The 20,020-nt window shown below is 33.8% G+C and overlaps 1 long non-coding RNA gene across 1 annotated transcript in view; it reads left to right on the forward strand.

The window, feature by feature from the left end:
* The first annotated feature begins 9,017 nt into the window (after nucleotides 1-9,017).
* Nucleotides 9,018-20,020, forward strand: part of LOC133593166 (uncharacterized) — a 113,378-nt gene continuing 102,375 nt past the window's right edge. Inside the window, exons 1-2 of the long non-coding RNA XR_009814561.1 lie at nucleotides 9,018-9,228; nucleotides 14,607-14,763. This is a non-coding gene — a long non-coding RNA (uncharacterized lncRNA). The remainder of the gene's footprint in view (nucleotides 9,229-14,606; nucleotides 14,764-20,020) is intronic.

The following is a 20,020-nucleotide window of genomic DNA, read 5'->3' on the forward strand; positions in this document are numbered from 1 at the left end:
GTGTAACCTCTTTCTAGAGTCCAGCAGTGAAAACAGTCCTTGGTGGGGATGGGAGGAGTCTTTGCAGATTTTCTGAGCCCTGGTCAGGCAGCGGCTTTTTGCGATCTCCTGGATAGGAGGAAGAGGAGTCCTGATGATCTTTTCCGCCGTCCTCACCACTCTCTGGAGAGACTTCCAGTCTGAGGCATTGCAGGCTCCAGTCCTAATATTGTACATGTTATATGATGACACCCTGTGACAGGGCCGGCCCGTGGCATAGGCCGTATAGGCAAATGCTAAGGGCGCCGTCCATCAGGGGGCGCCACGCCAGTGCCACAAATGTTGGAGAAAAAAAAAAAAAAAAGTTGCTACTATTATTTCTAAATACAAAAAATAAACCCACATTAATTAAAATGCAAAGTAAAGCCTATATAATAGAAATATTATTTGTTACAACATTACGCCCCCCCACCCCCTCCCTTCCCGTATCATGACTCTTTTTGGACGTCACCACATCAAAAAATCAACACAAGATGTCAAAACGGCCAAAACTGTCAGGTGCCCAGGGAAGAAAAAAGAGAAAAGAAGAGGAGGAGAAACGAGAAAAAGACAAGAGGTAGCAGGTAGGTAACGTTAGCCTACATGAAATTATTTGTCTGTTACAGAATGTGATAGTAACCTGGCTTTTTAGCATTAAGCTAATGTTACATGATTCGGCAATTGCTAATCAATAAATAGCTAGTTCTGTTTTAACGTCGGGTTAATATTGTGGAGGGGGCTAAATTGTTATGGAAAATAATAATGTAACGTTAGGTAATTACAGTACTCCCACCTTACATTCCTCAGGGACATTTGTATTAGATCTTTTAAGCAGGTGTTTTTTGTTTACATTGTTATTGCCTTCTGGTTAGCTAATGTTTGCCCTGCAGGTAATAGTCACTTTTCCACCCCTTTATATATTAGGTATAGTTGTAAGCCTAGTTGTTAAAGTGCACATCATTAATGTAAATTAAGCAATATGTATGTAAAAAATATTGTATTTCATATATTCATTTTTTATTTTTTGCATTCATTTATTTATTCATATTTTTTTTATCTTGTTAACTATTCTGATTGTTAATTTGCTTTCTTTAAGTAAAAAAAAGGTCAAAGACAAAGCTATTCGGTTTCTTGTGAGTATATACACTTCACTGCCGATGTGGGGGGGCGCCACCTAAAATCTTGCCTAGGGCGCCAGATTGGTTAGGGCCGGGCCTGCCCTGTGATATCATACATATTACATCATATTATACATTTTATATACGGTACACGTCATGTGATACTGTACATGTTATGCGATATAAGCAGGAGTCCGGAGCACACCTAATGCCAATTATGCTCTCTGGTTTCTTGCTGATTGCTCACACCTGTGAGTTGCTGCTTCTTTCCTCCGTGTGACCAAGTCCAGCAGCTCCTGGATCCTAACTCTGCTACGCTTCCTGGTAATTATTGCTTCTCTTCTTCTTCTTTCTCTTGGCTACTTTGTAACAAAGACTTTTTTTTGTGCTTGTGGGGACCAACACACCACGCGGTAGTGATGGGTTGATGAGGCGTCATGAAGCGTTTCGACACATTGCAAAACTGTATTGATACTGTGTCGATACTGTGTCACTAAATACTGACATCTGCTGGACATTAAAGATCCCTACAGGCAACCTATGGACCGACTCAACTGACACTGATTTTATGCCCTAGTACAGGGGTCACCAACCTTTTTGAAACCAAAAACTACTTCTTGGGTACTGATTAATGCGAAGGGCTACCAGTTTTTATACACACTTAAATAAATAAATATATTGTCATTTGTAAGTTACACGTAAGTGTGATTTAAACAAGAATAGCTAAATAAATAAATTTATATATATAAAAAAATGGGTATTTCTGGCTGTGATTCCGTCATACATTTTTTTTTCCTTTTACGGAAGGTTTTTTGTAGAGAATAAATTTGGAAAAAAAAACACTTATTTGAACAGTTTAAAAGAGGAGAAAACACGAAAAAAATTAAAATAAAATTTTGAAACACAGTTTATCTTCAATTTCGACTCTTTAAAATTCAAAATTCAACCGACAAAAAGAAGAGAAAAACTAGCTAATTTGAATCTTTTTGAAAAAATTAAAAAAATAATTTATGGAACATCATTAGTAATTTTTCCTGATTAAGATACATTTTAGAATTTTGATGACATGTTTTAAATTGGTTAAAATCCAATCTGCACTTTGTTAGAATATTTAACAAATTGGACCAAGCTATATTTCTAACAAAGACAAATCAGTATTTCTTCTAGATTTTCCAGAACAAAAATTTTAAAATAAATTCAAAATACTTTGAAATAAGATTTAAATTTGATTCTACAGATTTTCTAGATTTGCCAGAATAATTTTTTTGAATTTTAATCATAGTAAGTTTGAAGAAATATTTCACAAATATTCTTCGTCGAAAAACCAGAAGCTAAAATATTTATTATTCTTTACAATAAAAAATAAAAAAAATTACTTCAACATTGATTTAAATTGTCAGGAAAGAAGAGGAAGAAATTTAAAAGGTAAAAAGGTATATTTGTTTAAAAATCCTAAAATCATTTTTAAGGTTGTATTTTTTCTCTAAAATTGTATTTCTAAAAGTAATAAGAAGCAAAGTAAAAAATAAATGAATTTATTTAAACAAGTGAAGACCCATCCATCCATCCATTTTCTACCGCTTATTCCAAGTGAAGACCAAGTCTTTAAAATATTTTCTTGGATTTTCAAATTCTATTTGAGTTTTGTCTCTTTTAGAATTAAAAATGTCGAATTTTGTAGGTGTACACCTCTAGTCATATTTTGGTACTTGATGCATGCTAACGTTAGCAAGCTAGCATTTTAAACAAATTATTCAGTTACACACCTCAGAGTAATGTTTTGGTACTTGACACATGTTACAGTTAGCATTTTTGCATGTTGATATTGGCATGCCAGATTTTTTAGCAAATTTTTGCAGGTATACACCTGGGCATCAAATATTTTGTGATTTGACGAATGATACCTGTTAGCATGCTAACGTTAGTATGCTAGTTTTTCTTTTATTAATTTTTTTTTAGCAAATTTTGTAGGTATACACCTTAGTCATATTTGGGTACTTGGTGCATGCTAACGTTAGCAGGCTAGCATTTTAAACACATTTTCAGGTACACACCTCAAATTTATATATATTGATACTTGGTACCTGATTGATACTAGAGTTAGTATTTTAGCATTCTAACATCGGCATGATAGCTTTTTTGGTAGTTGTATAGGTTTGCACCTCAGTGTCAAATATATTTTTCTACTTAATACCTGTTAGTATGCTAGCTTTTTTGTTATTTAACAAAGTTTGTAAGATTACCTCAATCATATGATGGTCCTTGATGCATGCTAACGTTAGCAGGCTAGCATTTTAAACAAACTATTCAGTTACACACCTCAGAGTAATGTTTTGGTACTTGACACATGTTACAGTTAGCATTTTTGCATGTTGATATTGGCATGCCAGATTTTTTAGCAAATTCTTGCAGGTATACACCTGGGCATCAAATATTGTGTGATTTGACGAATGATACCTGTTAGCATGCTAACGTTAGTATGCTAGTTTTTCTTTTTTTCTTTTTTCTTTTAGCTAATTTTGTAGGTATACACCTCTAGTCATATTTTGGTACTTGATGCGTGCTAACATTAGCAGGCTAGCATTGTAAAGAAATTATTCAGTTACACACCTCAGAGGAATGTTTTGGTACTTGTTACATGTTACAGTTAGCATTTTTGCATGTTGATATTGGCATGCCAGATTTTTAGCAATTTTTTGCAGGGAAACACCCGGGCATCAAATATTTTGTGACTTGACGAATGATACCTGTAATCATGCTAACATTAGTTGCTAGCTTTTTTTGGGTGTGGAGGGGGGGGTAATTTTGTAGGTTTACACCTCTAGTCATATTTTGGTACTTGATGCATGCTAACGTTAGCAGGCTAGCATTTTAAACAAATTATTCAGTTACACACCTCAGAGTAATATTTTGGTACTTGACACATGTTACAGTTAGCATTTTTGCATGTTGATATCGGCATGCCAGATTTTTTTAGCAAATTCTTGCAGGTATACACCTGGGCATCAAATATTTTATGATTTGACGAATAATACCTGTTAGTATGCTAGTTTTTCTTTTCTTTTTTTTTTTTTTTCTTTTTTTTAGCAAATTTTGTAGGTATACACCTCAGTCATATTTGGGTACTTGGTGCATGCTAACGTTAGCAGGCTAGCATTTTAAACACATTTTCAGGTACACACCTCAAATTAATATATATTGATACTTGGTACCTGATTGATACTAGAGTTAGTATTTTAGCATTCTAACATCGGCATGATAGCTTTTTTGGTAGTTGTATAGGTTTGCACCTCAGTGTCAAATATATTTTTCTACTTAATACCTGTTAGTATGCTAGCTTTTTTTATTTAACAAAGTTTGTAAGTATTACCTCAATCATATGATGGTCCTTGATGCATGCTAACGTTAGCAGGCTAGCATTTTAAACAACCTATTCAGTAACACACCTCAGAGTAATGTTTTGGTACTTGACACATGTTACAGTTAGCATTTTTGCATGTTGATATTGGCATGCCAGATTTCTTAGCAAATTTTTGCAGGTATACACCTGGGCATCAAATATTTTGTGATTTGACGAATGATACCTGTTAGCATGCTAACTTTAGTATGCTCGTTTTTCTTTTTTTCTTTTTTCTTTTTAGCAAATTTTTATATATATTTGGGTACTTGATGCATGCTAACGTTAGCAGGCTAGCATTTTAAACACTTTCAGGTACACACCTCAAAGTAATGTATATTGGTACTTGATGTATATTAGGGCTAGCATTTTAGCATTCTAACATCAGCATGATAGCTGTTTTGCTAGTTGTATAGGTTTGCACCTCAGTGTCAATTTTTTTTTCTCTACTCAATACCACTTAGCATCCTAAAGTTAGTATGCTACCTTTTTATTTTATTTTTTCGCAAAGTTTGTAAGTATTACCTCAATCGTATTTTGGTCCTTGATGCATGCTAATGTTAGCAGAATAGCATTTTAAACAAATTATTCAGTTACACACCTAAAAGTAATGTTTTGGTACTTGATACATGTTACAATTAGCATTTGAGCATGTTAATATTGGCATGCCAGATTTTTAGCAAATTTTCACAGGTATACACTTGGGCATCAAATAAAAAGCTAGCAACAAATGTTAACATGCTAACAGGTATCATTTGTCAATAACAAAATATTTGATGCCCATGCTACGGAGCCCCTAAAAGGACATGGAGTAAAAAACTTTTTTTATAATTTTTTAATTTTATATTTTTTAGACATGTATCTCGTGCGCACAAGAAACTTTTTATAAAGTTATAAAAAAATATATATTTATAAAAAAAATAAATAAAAATAAAAAAAAATATATATTTTTTTTAATTCTAAAAAATAGTTTTCCCCCATGTCTCTTTTAGGGGCTCCATAGTATGCACCTGAGCATCAAATATTTTGTTATTGACAAATGATACTTGTTAGCATGTTAACATTAGTTGCTAGCTTTTTTTTGGGGGGGGGGGGGGTAATTTTGTAGGTACAGTTAGCATTTCAGATTGTTAGCACATTTTTGCAGGTATACACCTGGGCATCACATACTTTGTGACTTGACGAAAGATATCTGTTAGTATGGTAAGTCTTTTTTTTTTTTTAAAGCTAATTTTGTAAAAATACACCTTTTGTAATATTTTGGTACTTGATGAATGCTAACTTTAGCAGGCTAGCAAAAAAAAATCAGTTACACACTTAAGAGTAATATGTTTTGGTGTTCGACACATGTTACAGTTAGCATTTCAGCATGCCAGTATTAACATGCTAGCCTTTTTTAAGCTAATTTCGCAGGTATACACCTCAGCGTCAAATATTTTGTCACTTGACAAATTAAAATCTCTTAGCATGCTAACCTTTTTTTTTTTTTTTTTTTTAGAGAATAACATAGTTTGGTACTTGACGTTTATTCCAGTTCACTTTTGGCATTCTAACATTAGCAGGCTAGCTTTTTTTCTAATTTTACAAGTATACACTTCAAAGTCAAATATTGGTTTACCTGATGGAATGATACCTGTTAGCATGTTAATATTGGCATGCTATCTTTTTTAGTTTTATATTTTTTTAGCTAATTTTGTCGGAATACACCTCAGTCACAGTTTAGCACTTGATACATTTTAGCAGACTAGCATTTTAAACGCCTCAGAGTAATATATTTTGGTACTTGACATTTATTACAATTAACATTTTAGCAAGCTAACATTGGTATGCTGGATTTTTATGTTTTTTTTATTTTTTTTTAGCTAATTTAGCATTTATACATTTCAGTGTCAAATATTTTGTTACTTCACGAATGATACCTGGTAATATGCTAACTTTTTAGTTTTTTTCAAAGTTAATTTTGTAGGCATAAACCAGTCATTGTTTAGTACTTGTTGTTAATGTTAGCAGGGTAGCATTTAAAAAATGTTTTTTCAGGTAAACGCCTCTGAATAATATTCTTTTGGTACTTGACAAATGTTCTAGTTAGCTTTTTAGCATGTTAACATTAGCATGCAATATTTGTTTTGTTAATTTAGCAGGTATACACCTCAGTGTCGTATATCTTGGTATTTCATTTATGCTAATTGTAAGCATGCCCTTGTTAGCAAAGTACTGTTAACATGCTAGCTTTTTATAAATTTTTTTAGCTCATTTTTGTCCATATTTTTTGTTACTTGATGCAATCTGGCCAAGGTGTTAACTGTTAGCATTTCAGTACGACTTTGGCTTTCAGCATTCACATGACATTTCTACCGAAATTGCATTTTCTAGTTCTTCGGAAAAAGAAAAAAAAAATATATAGTACTGGTTTTGAAGGTGAAAATGAATAAAAATGACCCCCACTTGTTAACGGTAACATGCTGACAGTTAACATACTAACCATGTTGACGGTTAACATGGTAGGCGTCAACATGTTAATGTTAGCATGCTAACAGTCAACATGTTAACGTTGGCATGCTGACAGTTAATGTTAGCAGCCCGACAGTCAAAATGTTAACATTAGCATACTGACAGTCAACATGCTAACAGTTAACATGTTAATGTTAGCATGCTGATAGTCAACATGCTAATAGTTAACATGTTAACGTTAGCATGCTAACAGTCAACCTGTTAACGTTGGCATGCTGATACTTAACATGCTAGCAGTTAACACGTTAACGTTAACATGCTGACAGTTAACATGCTAACAATTAACATACTGACAGTTAACATGCTAACAGTCAACATGTTAACGTTGGCATGCTGACAGTTAATGTTAGCATGCTGACAGTCAACATGTTAACGTTAGCATGCAGACACTAAACATGCTAAAAGTTAACATGTTAACGTTAGCATGTTGACCCTTAACATGCTAACAGTTAACATGTTAGCGTTGGCATGCTGACAGTTAATGTTAGCATGCTGACAGTCAACATGTTAAACGTTAGCATGCTAACACTTAACATGCTAACAGTTAACACTTTAACGTTACCGTGCTGACACCTACCATGCTAACACGTTAACGTTAACATGCTGACAGTTAACATGCTAACAGTTAACATGCTGACAGTTAACATGCTAACAGTCAACATGTTAACATTGGCATGCTGACAGTTAATGTTAGCATGCTGACAGTCACCAGGCTAACATTAACTGTCAGCATGCCAACATTAACATGTTGACTGTCAGCATGCTAACATTAACTGTCAGCATGCCAATGTTAACATGTTAACTGTTAGCATGCTAAAGTTAACATGTTAACTGTTAGCATGTTAAGTGTCAGCATGCTAACGTTAATATGTTGACTGTTAGCATGCTAACGTTAACATGTTGACTGTTAGCATGTTAAGTGTCAGCATGCCAACGTTAACATGTTGACTGTTAGCATGCTAACAATAACATGTTAACTGTTAGCATGTTAAGTGTTAGCATGCTAACGTTAACATGTTAACTGTTAGCATGTTAAGTGTCAGCATGCTAACATTAACATGTTAACTCCAAGCATGCTAACGTTAACATGTTGACTGTCAGCACGCTAACGTTAACATGTTAACTGTCAGCATGCTAACGTTAACATGTTAACTGTTAGAATGTTGACTGTCAGCATGCTAACGTTAACATGTTGACTGTTAGCATGCTAACAGTCAACATGCTAACAGTCAACATGTTAACGTCTGCATGCTGACAGTTAATGTTAGCATGCTGATAGTTAATGTTAGCATGCTGACAGTCAACATGTTAACGTTAGCATGCCGACAGTCAACATTCTAACAGTTAACACGTTAACGTTAGCATGCTGACAGTCAACATTCTAACAGTTAACATGTTAGCGTTAGCATGCTAACAGTCAACATGTTAACGTTGGGATGCTGACAGTCAACATGTTAATGTTAGCATGCTGACCCTTAACATGCTAACAGTTAACACGCTAATGTTAGCATGCTAACACTTAACATGCTAACAGTTAACACGCTAACATTAGCATGCTAACAGTCATATATGATCTTGTACGTTGTAATTGTTTTGCAATATGGTGTGTATGTATACATGTTGTGTATCTACATGTTTAAATGATGTTGTATAATGTATGTCATTTGTTTTTTCAAAATGTTGGGCTCATGGGGCGGGGCGGATCATAATAATGTTCTCAAGACACATTATTGTTAGAACATGATTAAAAAAAAAATCAGCTTTGCAAAAATATTGTCTCTAATTAGTTAAAAATGAAGCTGAAATAATGATAAATAATATGAGCGTAGTTGCATGAATGACTGTTTTATGCTCCTCCTGCGGACCTTCAGGTTTATTTGCGCGGTCTTGACAGGAAATGGTCCTCAAAGGTGCGCACATCAAATAAACACTTTTAATGCGTCCTCTTCCAGCCTGACGTGCCCAAGCTTCTGCTCGCCGAGGATAGGGATTATGGTCACCCGGAGGACATGTCATTCTTGGACGGACTTCTTAGACGCATTTGTGCTGATGTCGGAGGAGGTTTGTTGCTCTTCGAAGTTGACTTGAACGTTGGAGATGGAAAACGGCACCTTGTTTGTTGTCAGCAGAGAACAATTCATCACAAACACCTCCTCATGACTCTTGTTTGGATTCCCCTTGAAGGTCAGATATTTCATATTTGTTTTTGGCTTTTTTTTGCTCTCTGAGCTGAAACTTTTAGTGTCAAAGGTGCAACGTTAACTAGAAAATGCGTGTAAATGCTGAAAACTGAAATGCTAACAGTTAGCACGCTAGCCAGATAGTGTCTGTAATGTTTACTGCTGAAACCTTTTATTGTGAAAGTCTGTATCCTTACTGCTGTAACAGGATGTGTTGCGCTTCACTAACCGGAAGTAGGGGGGAAATGCCGGTGTTCGACCAAAAGGTAAATAAATAAACAAAAACTCCTGGGTTAAACTGAGAAATAAGAGTTTTCTACGTCCAGTTATAATCCAGATTAGTCTATAATACTTAACGTGTGTAGCTAATCACAACAGTGTCCAGTAACGAGATACACGACTCTTGGGTGTATGCCAGTGAAATGTGCATGCTAAGTTATATTTGGCTGTGTCGCATATAGCAGCAAAATGTAGCTAAAAAACAAGCGTTGTTTACTGTTAGCATGTTGACCTTTTTTTTTTTTTTTTTTTTGCAAATTTTGCATCTATACTATTAGCATGTTTATTATTGACATGTTAAAGCATGTTAACATGGCAACTATTGGCATTTTAATTATTAGCATTATAACAAGCGATTCGTTAGCATGCATGTAAAACATTTTAACTAAAGTGAATGCCTGCAAAACGAGCTAAGCAAGTTAACGTTAGCATGCTGAGAGTCAACATGTTAATGTTAACATGCTGACTGTTAACATGTTAATGTTAGCATGCTGACTGTTAACATGTTAATGTTAGCATGCTGACTGTTAACATGTTAATGTTAGCATGCTGACTGTTAACATGTTAATGTTAGCATGCTGACTGTTAACATGTTAATGTTAGCATGCTGACTGTTAACATGTTTATGTTAGCATGCTGACTGTTAACATGTTAATGTTTGAATGCTGACGGTTAACATGTTAACGTTAACATGCTGACAGTTAACATGTTAACATTAGCATGTTAACATTTTAACGTTGGCATGCTGACAGTTAACATGTTAACGTTAGCATGCTGTCAGTCAACATGTTAACCTTAGCATGCCGACAGTTAACATGTTAACGTTGGCATGCCGACAGTTAACATATTAGCGTTGGCATGCTGACAGTTAACATGCTAGCGTTAGCATGTTAACATGTTAACGTTGGCATGCTGACAGTTAACATGTTAACATTAGCATGTTAACATGTTAACGTTGGCATGCTGACAGTTAACATGTTAACTTTAGCATGCTGACAGTTAACATGTTAACGTTAAAATGTTAACATGTTAACATTGGACAGTTAACATGTTAACGTTAGCATGTTAACATGTTTACGTTAGCATGCTGACAGTTAACATGTTAACGTTGGCATGCCGACAGTTAACATGTTAACGTTAGCATGTTAACATGTTAACATTGGCATGCTGACAATTAACATGTTAAAGTTAGCATGTTAGCATGTTAACGTTGGCATGCTGACAGTTAACATGTTAACTTTAGCATGCTGACAGTTAACATGTTAACGTTAGCATGTTAACATGTTAACATTGGACAGTTAACATGTTAACTTTAGCATGCTGACAGTTAACATGTTAACGTTAGCATGTTAACATGTTAACATTGGACAGTTAACATGTTAACGTTAGTATGTTAACATGTTTACGTTAGCATGCTGACAGTTAACATGTTAACGTTGGCATGCCGACAGTTAACATGTTAACAGTGGCATGCTGACAGTTAACATGTTAAAGTTGGCATGTTGACAGTTTACATGTTAACGTTGGCATGCCGACAGTTAACATGTTAACTTTAGCATGTTAGCATGTTAACGTTAACAGGCTGACAGTTAACATGTTAACGTTAGCATGTTAACATGTTAACGTTAGCATGTTAGCATGTTAACGTTGGCATGCTGACAGTTAACATGTTAACTTTAGCATGTTAGCATGTTAACGTTGGCATGCTGACAGTTAACATGTTAACGTTAACATGTTAACATGTTAACGTTGGCATGCTGACAGTTAACATGTTAACTTTAGCATGTTAACGTTAGCATGTTAACATGTTAACGTTGGCATGCTGACAGTTAACATGTTAACGTTAGCATGTTAACATGTTAACGTTAGTATGCTGACAGTTAACATGTTAACGTTAACATGCTGACAGTTAACATGTTAATGTTAGCATGCTGACAGTAAACATGCTGACAGTTTACATGGTAAAGTTGGCATGTTGACAGTCAACTTGTTAACGTTGGCATGCCGACAGTTAACATGTTAACGTTGGCATGCCGACAGTTAACATGTTAACGTTGGCATGCCGACAGTTAACATGTTAACGTTGGCATGCCGACAGTTAACATGTTAACGTTGGCATGCCGACAGTTAACATGTTAACGTTGGCATGCCGACAGTTAACATGCTGACAGTTAACATGTTAACGTTGGCATGCTGACAGTTAACATGTTAACGTTGGCATGCTGACAGTTAACATGTTAACGTTAGCATGTTAACATGTTAACGTTGGCATGCTGACAGTTAACATGTTAACGTTAACATACTGACAGTTAAAATGGTAATGTTGGCATGCTGACAGTCAACATGTTAACGTTAGCATGCCGACAGTCAACATGTTAACGTTGGCATGCGGACAGTCAACATGTTAACGTTGGCATGCCGACAGTTAACATGTTAACGTTGGCATGCCGACAGTTAACATGTTAACGTTGGCATGCTGACAGTTAACATGTTAACGTTAGCATGTTAACATGTTTACGTTAGCATGCTGACAGTTAACATGTTAACGTTAGCATGTTAACATGTTAAAATTGGACAGTTAGCATGTTAACGTTGGCATGCTGACAGTTAACATGTTAACGTTAGCATGCTGACAGTTAACATGTTAACGTTAACATGCTGACAGTTAAAATGGTAATGTTGGCATGCTGACAGTCAACATGTTAACGTTAGCATGCCGACAGTCAACATGTTAACGTTGGCATGCCGACAGTTAACATGTTAACGTTGGCATGCTGACAGTTAACATGTTAACGTTAGCATGTTAACATGTTAACGTTGGCATGCTGACAGTTAACATGTTAACTTTAGCATGCTGAAAGTTAACATGTTAACATTAGCATGTTAACATTGCACAGTTAACATGTTAACGTTAGCATGGTAACATGTTTACGTTAGCATGCTGACAGTTAACATGTTAACGTTGGCATGCCGACAGTTAACATGTTAACGTTAGCATGTTAACATGTTAACATTGGCATGCTGACAGTTAACATGTTAAAGTTAGCATGTTAGCATGTTAACGTTGGCATGCTGACAGTTAACATGTTAACGTTAGCATGTTAACATGTTAACGTTGGCATGCCGACAGTTAACATGTTAACATTGGCATGCTGACAGTTAACATGTTAAAGTTAGCATGTTAGCATGTTAACGTTGGCATGCTGACAGTTAACATGTTAACAATAGCATGTTAACATGTTAACGTTGGCATGCTGACAGTTAACATGTTAACGTTAGCATGTTAACATGTTAACGTTAGCATGCTGACAGTTAACATATTAACGTTAACATGCTGATGTTAGCATGGTGACAGGTAACATGCTGACAGTTTACATGGTAAAGTTGGCATGCTGACAGTTAACATGTTAACGTTGGCATGCTGACAGTTAACATGTTAACGTTAGCATGTTGACAGTAAACATGTTAACGTTAGCAGGTTAACATGTTAACGTTAGCATGCTGACAGTAAACATGTTAACGTTAGCATGTTGACAGTAAACATGTTAACGTTGGCATACTGACAGTTACCATGTTAACGTTAGCATGTTGACAGTTAACATGTTAACGTTGGCATGCTGACAGTTACCATGTTAACGTTAGCAGGTTAACATGTTAACGTTAGCATGCTGACAGTTAACATGTTAACGTTAGCATGCTGACAGTTAACATGTTAACGTTGGCATGCTGAGTTAACATTTTAACATTAACATGCTGACAGTTCTGCGATGAGGTGGCGACTTGTCCAGGGTGTACCCCGCCTTTCGCCCGATTGTAGCTGAGATAGGCTCCAGCGCCCCCGCGACCCCGAAGGAATTAAGCGGTAGAAAATGGATGGATCGATGGATGCTGACAGTTAACATGTTAACGTTAGCATGCTGATAGTCAACATGTTAACGTTAGCATGCTGACTGTCAGCATGCTAACGTTAACATGTTGACAGTTAACATGTTAACGTTGGCATGCTGACAGTCAACACGTTAACGTTAGCATGCTGACAGATGACGTGTTAACGTAAGCATGCTAACAGTTAACATTAGTTAAGTAACAAAATATGACTCTTGAATGTATAGTATACCTGCAAAATAAGTTATAAAAAAAGCAAACTTGCTAATGATAGCATGTTAATGTTAGTAAGGTGTTTAACTCTGAAGTGTGTACCTGCAAATTTTGTTTTAAGAGTTAAATGATAAATGATAAATGGGTTGTACTTGTATAGCGCTTTTCTACCTTCAAGGTACTTAAAGCGCTTTGACACTACTTCCACATTTACCCATTCACACACACATTCACACACTGATGGAGGGAGCTGCCATGCAAGGCGCTAACCAGCACCCATCAGGAGCAAGGGTGAAGTGTCTTGCTCAGGACACAACGGACATGACGAGGTTGGTACTAGGTGGGGATTGAACCAGGGACCCTCGGGTTGCGCACGGCCACTCTTCCACTGCGCCACGCCGTCCCTAGAGTTAGCATGATAGGCATGCTAACAGCTACATGCTAAAACGTGAGAATGCGTGAAGTAACAAAATATTTAACTTTGAGGTGTGTACTAGTAAAATCAGCCAAAAAAACCCCTAGCATGTTAATCATAGCATGTTAACGTTAGCATGTTAGCATGTTAACATTAGCATGTTAGCATGCTAACAGAACAAAATGTTATAGGCAGGTTAGGCGGAAGAAATCAAACAAAACAAAACAAAAGAATAATAAAAACAAAAAATAAGCATTAAACTTTGAAACAAATTGTTGTGAAAAAAACAATATATATATATATATATATATATATATATGTATATATATATATATATATATATATATATATTTGTCTGCAGATACATTTTTACACCATCAATTACTAGTTTGTCGTCGGCATGCAAGCATTTGACTTCAAATTCTAAAGGGATCATTTTGACTTTGGAAGAGTTTGAATCAGTTGAGAAATGTGTGACAAATAATAATAATAATAATAATAATGATTGTGGGAATGCACACATTTACATTATTGCAAAGGTATGAAACAACAACTGAATAAATAACCATTACACCATCTCTTCCTTTCAGGGGGTAACAATATTCCAGACAAATGAGACTTCCCAGGCCAAAGTCTTTCCACGGCCAGGAAGACAGTGATGAGGTCTCTAAGGGACGTCGCGCTTTGGAGAAAAAATGTCATTCTAGAGGCGTGGTAATGGACTGCAAACACTGCTGCTGATGTCAGGTAAATGTGCCGCTTGCACCTTTTGACACTGAACACTCCCTCACAAGCACTCACATAGGAGGAATATGTACTTTTCTTTTCTCCATGTATTTATATGTATACTGTGTGTGTGTATATCATACATTATATGCATATTAATATGTGTACATATCCTGTGTATGTACAGTATATGTGTATTTGGAAACAAGTCGGGCAAAAATCCCACCCATTTGACCAAAATATTCTGACTGGAAGGAAACTGAAAAGTAAATGAAGAAGACATAATGAACCTGAAATACAAAACATTGAACAATAAATACAAATGTTGAACAATAATTACAAACAAACAATAATTACAAACGTTGAACAATAATTACAAACGTTGAACAATAAATACAAATTTGAACAATAAATACAAATGTTGAACAATAATTAGAAATATTGAACAATACAAATGTTGAACAATAAATACAAATTTTGAACAATAAATACAAATGTTGAACACTAAATACAAATGTTGAACACAAATTTTTTTTTAATTTTCCTGAGGGAACTCTCCTGAAGGAATCAATAAAGTACTATCCATCTAAATACAAATGTTGAACAATAATTACATACATTAAAAAGTAAATACAAATGTTGAACAATAATTACAAACATTGAACAATAAATACAAATGTTGAACACTAAATACAAATGTTGAAAAATAATTACAAATGTTGAAAAATAATTAAACGTTTAACAATAAATACAAATGTTGAACAATAAATAAAAATGTTGAAAAATAATGACAAACATTAAAAAATAATGACAAATATTGAACAATACAAACATTGCCAATAAAAAAAATGTTGAACACTAAATACAAACGAACAATAATTACAAGCGTTGAACAATAATTACAAACAATAATTACAAATGTTGAACAATAAATAAAAATGGTGAACAATAAATACAAACGGTGAACAATAATTACAAATATTGAACAATACAAACATTGAAAAAAAAAAAGGTGAACAATAAATACAAATGGTGAACAATAATTAGAAATATTGAACAATACAAACATTGAAAAATAAATACAAATGTTGAGCACTAAATACAGATGTTAAACAATAATTACAAACATTAAAAAATAAATACAAATGTTGAACAATAAGTACAAATGTTGAACAATAAATACAATTGTTGAAAAATAATTACAAACATTACAAAATAAATACAAACGTTGAAAGATACATAGTTACAAACATTGAACGATGAACACAAACATTGAACAACATATGCCAACATTGGGCAATAAATAAAAGTATTAAAAAATAATTACAAACATTGAACAATAATTACAAACATTGAACAATAAACACAAATGTTGACCAATAATTACAAACATTAAAAATAAATACAAACATTGAAAGATACATAGTTACAAACATTGAACAGTAAACACAAACATTGAACAAAACCTACCAACACTGGGCAATAAATACAAATATTAAAAACCGATTACAAATATTGAAGAATAAATACAGACATTGAACAATAATTACAAACATTGAACAATAATTACAAACATTGAACAATAATTACAAACATTGAACAATAAATACAAATATTAAACAATACATACAAACATTGAATAATACATACAAACATTAAACAATAATGACAAACATTGAACAATAAACACAAATATTAAACAATTACAAACTTTGAACACTAAATACAAATGTTGAACAATAATTACAAACATTAAAAAATAAATACAAATATTGAACAATACAAACATTGAACAATAAATACAAATGTTGAACAATAATTACAAACATAAAAAAATTAATACAAATGTTGAACTCTAAATACAAATGTTAAACAATAATTACAAACATTAAAAAATAAATACAAATGTTGAACAATAAGTACAAATGTTGAACAATAAATACAATTGTTGAAAAATAATTACAAACATTACAAAATAAATACAAACGTTGAAAGATACATAGTTACAAACATTGAACGATGAACACAAACATTGAACAACATATGCCAACATTGGGCAATAAATAAAAGTATTAAAAAATAATTACAAACATTGAACAATAATTACAAACATTGAACAATAAGTACAAACATTGAACAATAAACACAAATGTTGACCAATAATTACAAACATTAAAAATAAATACAAACATTGAAAGATACATAGTTACAATATTGAACAGTAAACACAAACATTGAACAAAACCTACCAACACTGGGCAATAAATACAAATATTAAAAACCGATTACAAATATTGAAGAATAAATACAGACATTGAACAATAATTACAAACATTGAACAATAATTACAAACATTGAACAATAAATACAAATATTAAACAATACATACAAACATTGAACAATAAACACAAATATTAAACAATTACAAACTTTGAACACTAAATACAAATGGTGAACAATAATAACAAACATTAAAAAATAAATACAAATATTGAACAATACAAACATTGAACAATAAATACAAATGTTGAACAATAATTACAAACATAAAAAAATAAATACAAATGTTGAACACTAAATACAAATGTTAAACAATAATTACAAACATTAAAAAATAAATACAAATGTTAAACAATAAGTACAAATGTTGAAAAATAATTACAAACATTACAAAATAAATACAAACGTTGAAAGATACATAGTTACAAACATTGAACGATGAACACAAACATTGAACAACATATGGCAACATTGGGCAATAAATAAAAGTATTAAAAAATAATTACAAACATTGAACAATAATTACAAACATTGAACAATAATTACAAACATTGAACAATAAACACAAATGTTGACCAATAATTACAAACATTAAAAAATAAATACAAACATTGAAAGATACATAGTTACAAACATTGAACAGTAGACACAAACATTGAACAAAACATACCAATGTTATAAATACAAATATTAAAAACCGGTTATAAATACAAATATTAAAAACCGATTACAAATATTGACGAATAAATACAGACATTGAACAATAATTAAAAACAATAAAACGAACGATAAACACAAACATTGAACAATACATACCAACATTGGGCAATAAATACAACTATTTAAAACTAATTACAACTATTGAACAACAAATACAGACATTGAACAATAATTACAAACATAATTTTTTTTAAATAAAATCATTGAACAATAAATACAAACATTAAAAAATAAATACATTAAACAATAAATAAAAACATTGAGCAATAAACACAAGCATTGAACAATAAATACAAACCCCGTTTCCATTTGAGTTGGGAAATTGTGTTAGATGTATGTAAATATAAACGGAATACAATGATTTGCAAATCATTTTCAACCCATATTCAGTTGAATATGCTACAAAGACAACATATTTGATGTTCAAACTGATAAACATTTTTTTTTTTGTGCAAATAATCATTAACTTTAGAATTTGATGCCAGCAACACGTGACAAAGAAGTTGGGAAAGGTGGCAATAAATACTGATAAAGTTGAGGAATGCTCATCAAACACTTATTTGGTGAACAGGCAAATTGGGAACAGGTGGGTGCCATGATTGGGTATAAAAGTAGGTTCCATGAAATGCTCAGTCATTCACAAACAAGGATGGGGCAAGGGTCACCACTTTGTCAACAAATGCGTGAGCAAATTGTTGAACAGTTTAAGAAAAACCTTTCTCAACCAGCTATTGCAAGGAATTTAGGGATTTCACCATCTACGGTCCGTAATATCATCAAAGGGTTCAGAGAATCTGGAGAAATCACTGCACGTAAGCAGCTAAGCCCGTGACCTTCGACCCCTCAGGCTGTACTGCATCAACAAGCGACATCAGTGTGTAAAGGATATCACCACATGGGCTCAGGAACTCTTCAGAAACCCACTGTTAGTAACTACAGTTGATTGCTACATCTGTAAGTGCAAGTTAAAACTGTCCTATGCAAGGCGAAAGCCATTTATCAACAACACCCAGAAACGCCGTCGGCTTCGCTGGGCCTGAGCTCATCTAAGATGGACTGATACAAAGTGGAAAATTGTTCTGTGGTCTGACGAGTCCACATTTCAAATTGTTTTTGGAAACTGTGGACGTCGTGTCCTCCGGACCAAAGAGGAAAAGAACCATCCGGATTGTTATACGCGCAAAGTTGAAAAGCCAGCATCTGTGATGGTATGGGGGTGTATTAGTGCCCAAGACATGGGTAACTTACACATCTGTGAAGGCGCCATTAATGCTGAAAGGTACATACAGGTTTTGGAGCAACATATGTTGCCATCCAAGCAACGTTACCATGGACGCCCCTGCTTATTTCAGCAAGACAATGCCAAGCCACGTGTTACATCAACGTGGCTTCATAGTAAAAGAGTGCGGGTACTAGACTGGCCTGCCTGTAGTCCAGACCTGTTTCCCATTGAAAATGTGTGGCATAATATGAAGTGTAAAATACGACAGCGGACTGTTGAACAACTTAAGCTGTACATCAAGCAAGAATGGGAAATAATTCCACCTGAGAAGCTTAAAAAATTTGTCTCCTCAGTTCCCAAACGTTTACTGAGTGTTGTTAAAAGGAAAGGCCATGTAACACAGTTGTGAACATGCCCTTTCCCAACTACTTTGGCATGTGTTGCAGCCATGAAATTCTAAGTTAATTATTATTTGCAAAAAAAAAAAAAAAGTTTGAGTTTGAACATCAAATGTCTTGTCTTTGTAGTGCATTCAATTGAATATGGGTTGAAAAGGATTTGCAAATCATTGTATTCCGTTTATATTTACATCTAACACAATTTCCCAACTCATATGGATACGGGGTTTGTACATTAAACGATAAATACAAATATTAAAAAATAAATACAAACATTGAACAATAAACAGAAACATTGCAAGATAAACAGAAACATTGAGCAATACATACAGATGTTGAATAATAATAATAATAATAATGGATTAGAGTTTATATCGCGCTTTTCTATTATTCGATACTCAAAGTGCTCACAGAGAAGTGGGGACCCATCATTCATTCACACATGGTGGTGGTAAGCTACATACAAATATTCCAAAATAATTACAAACATTGAACAATAAATATTTCAACATGTTGGCATAAACACATTTGTTTAAGGGTGTTGAGAAAAGTCACAGTATGAAGCACTTGGCGGCGAGAAGAGGATCCCGCAGTCATTTTTCACACGGAGATAAAAAATATTTATGAGGTATTTTTTGCAAAGGGCCTGTCTGCTGGT

The sequence above is a fragment of the Nerophis lumbriciformis genome, linkage group LG04 (genome assembly GCF_033978685.3).
Source record: "Nerophis lumbriciformis linkage group LG04, RoL_Nlum_v2.1, whole genome shotgun sequence".
Lineage (NCBI taxonomy): Eukaryota > Metazoa > Chordata > Actinopteri > Syngnathiformes > Syngnathidae > Nerophis > Nerophis lumbriciformis.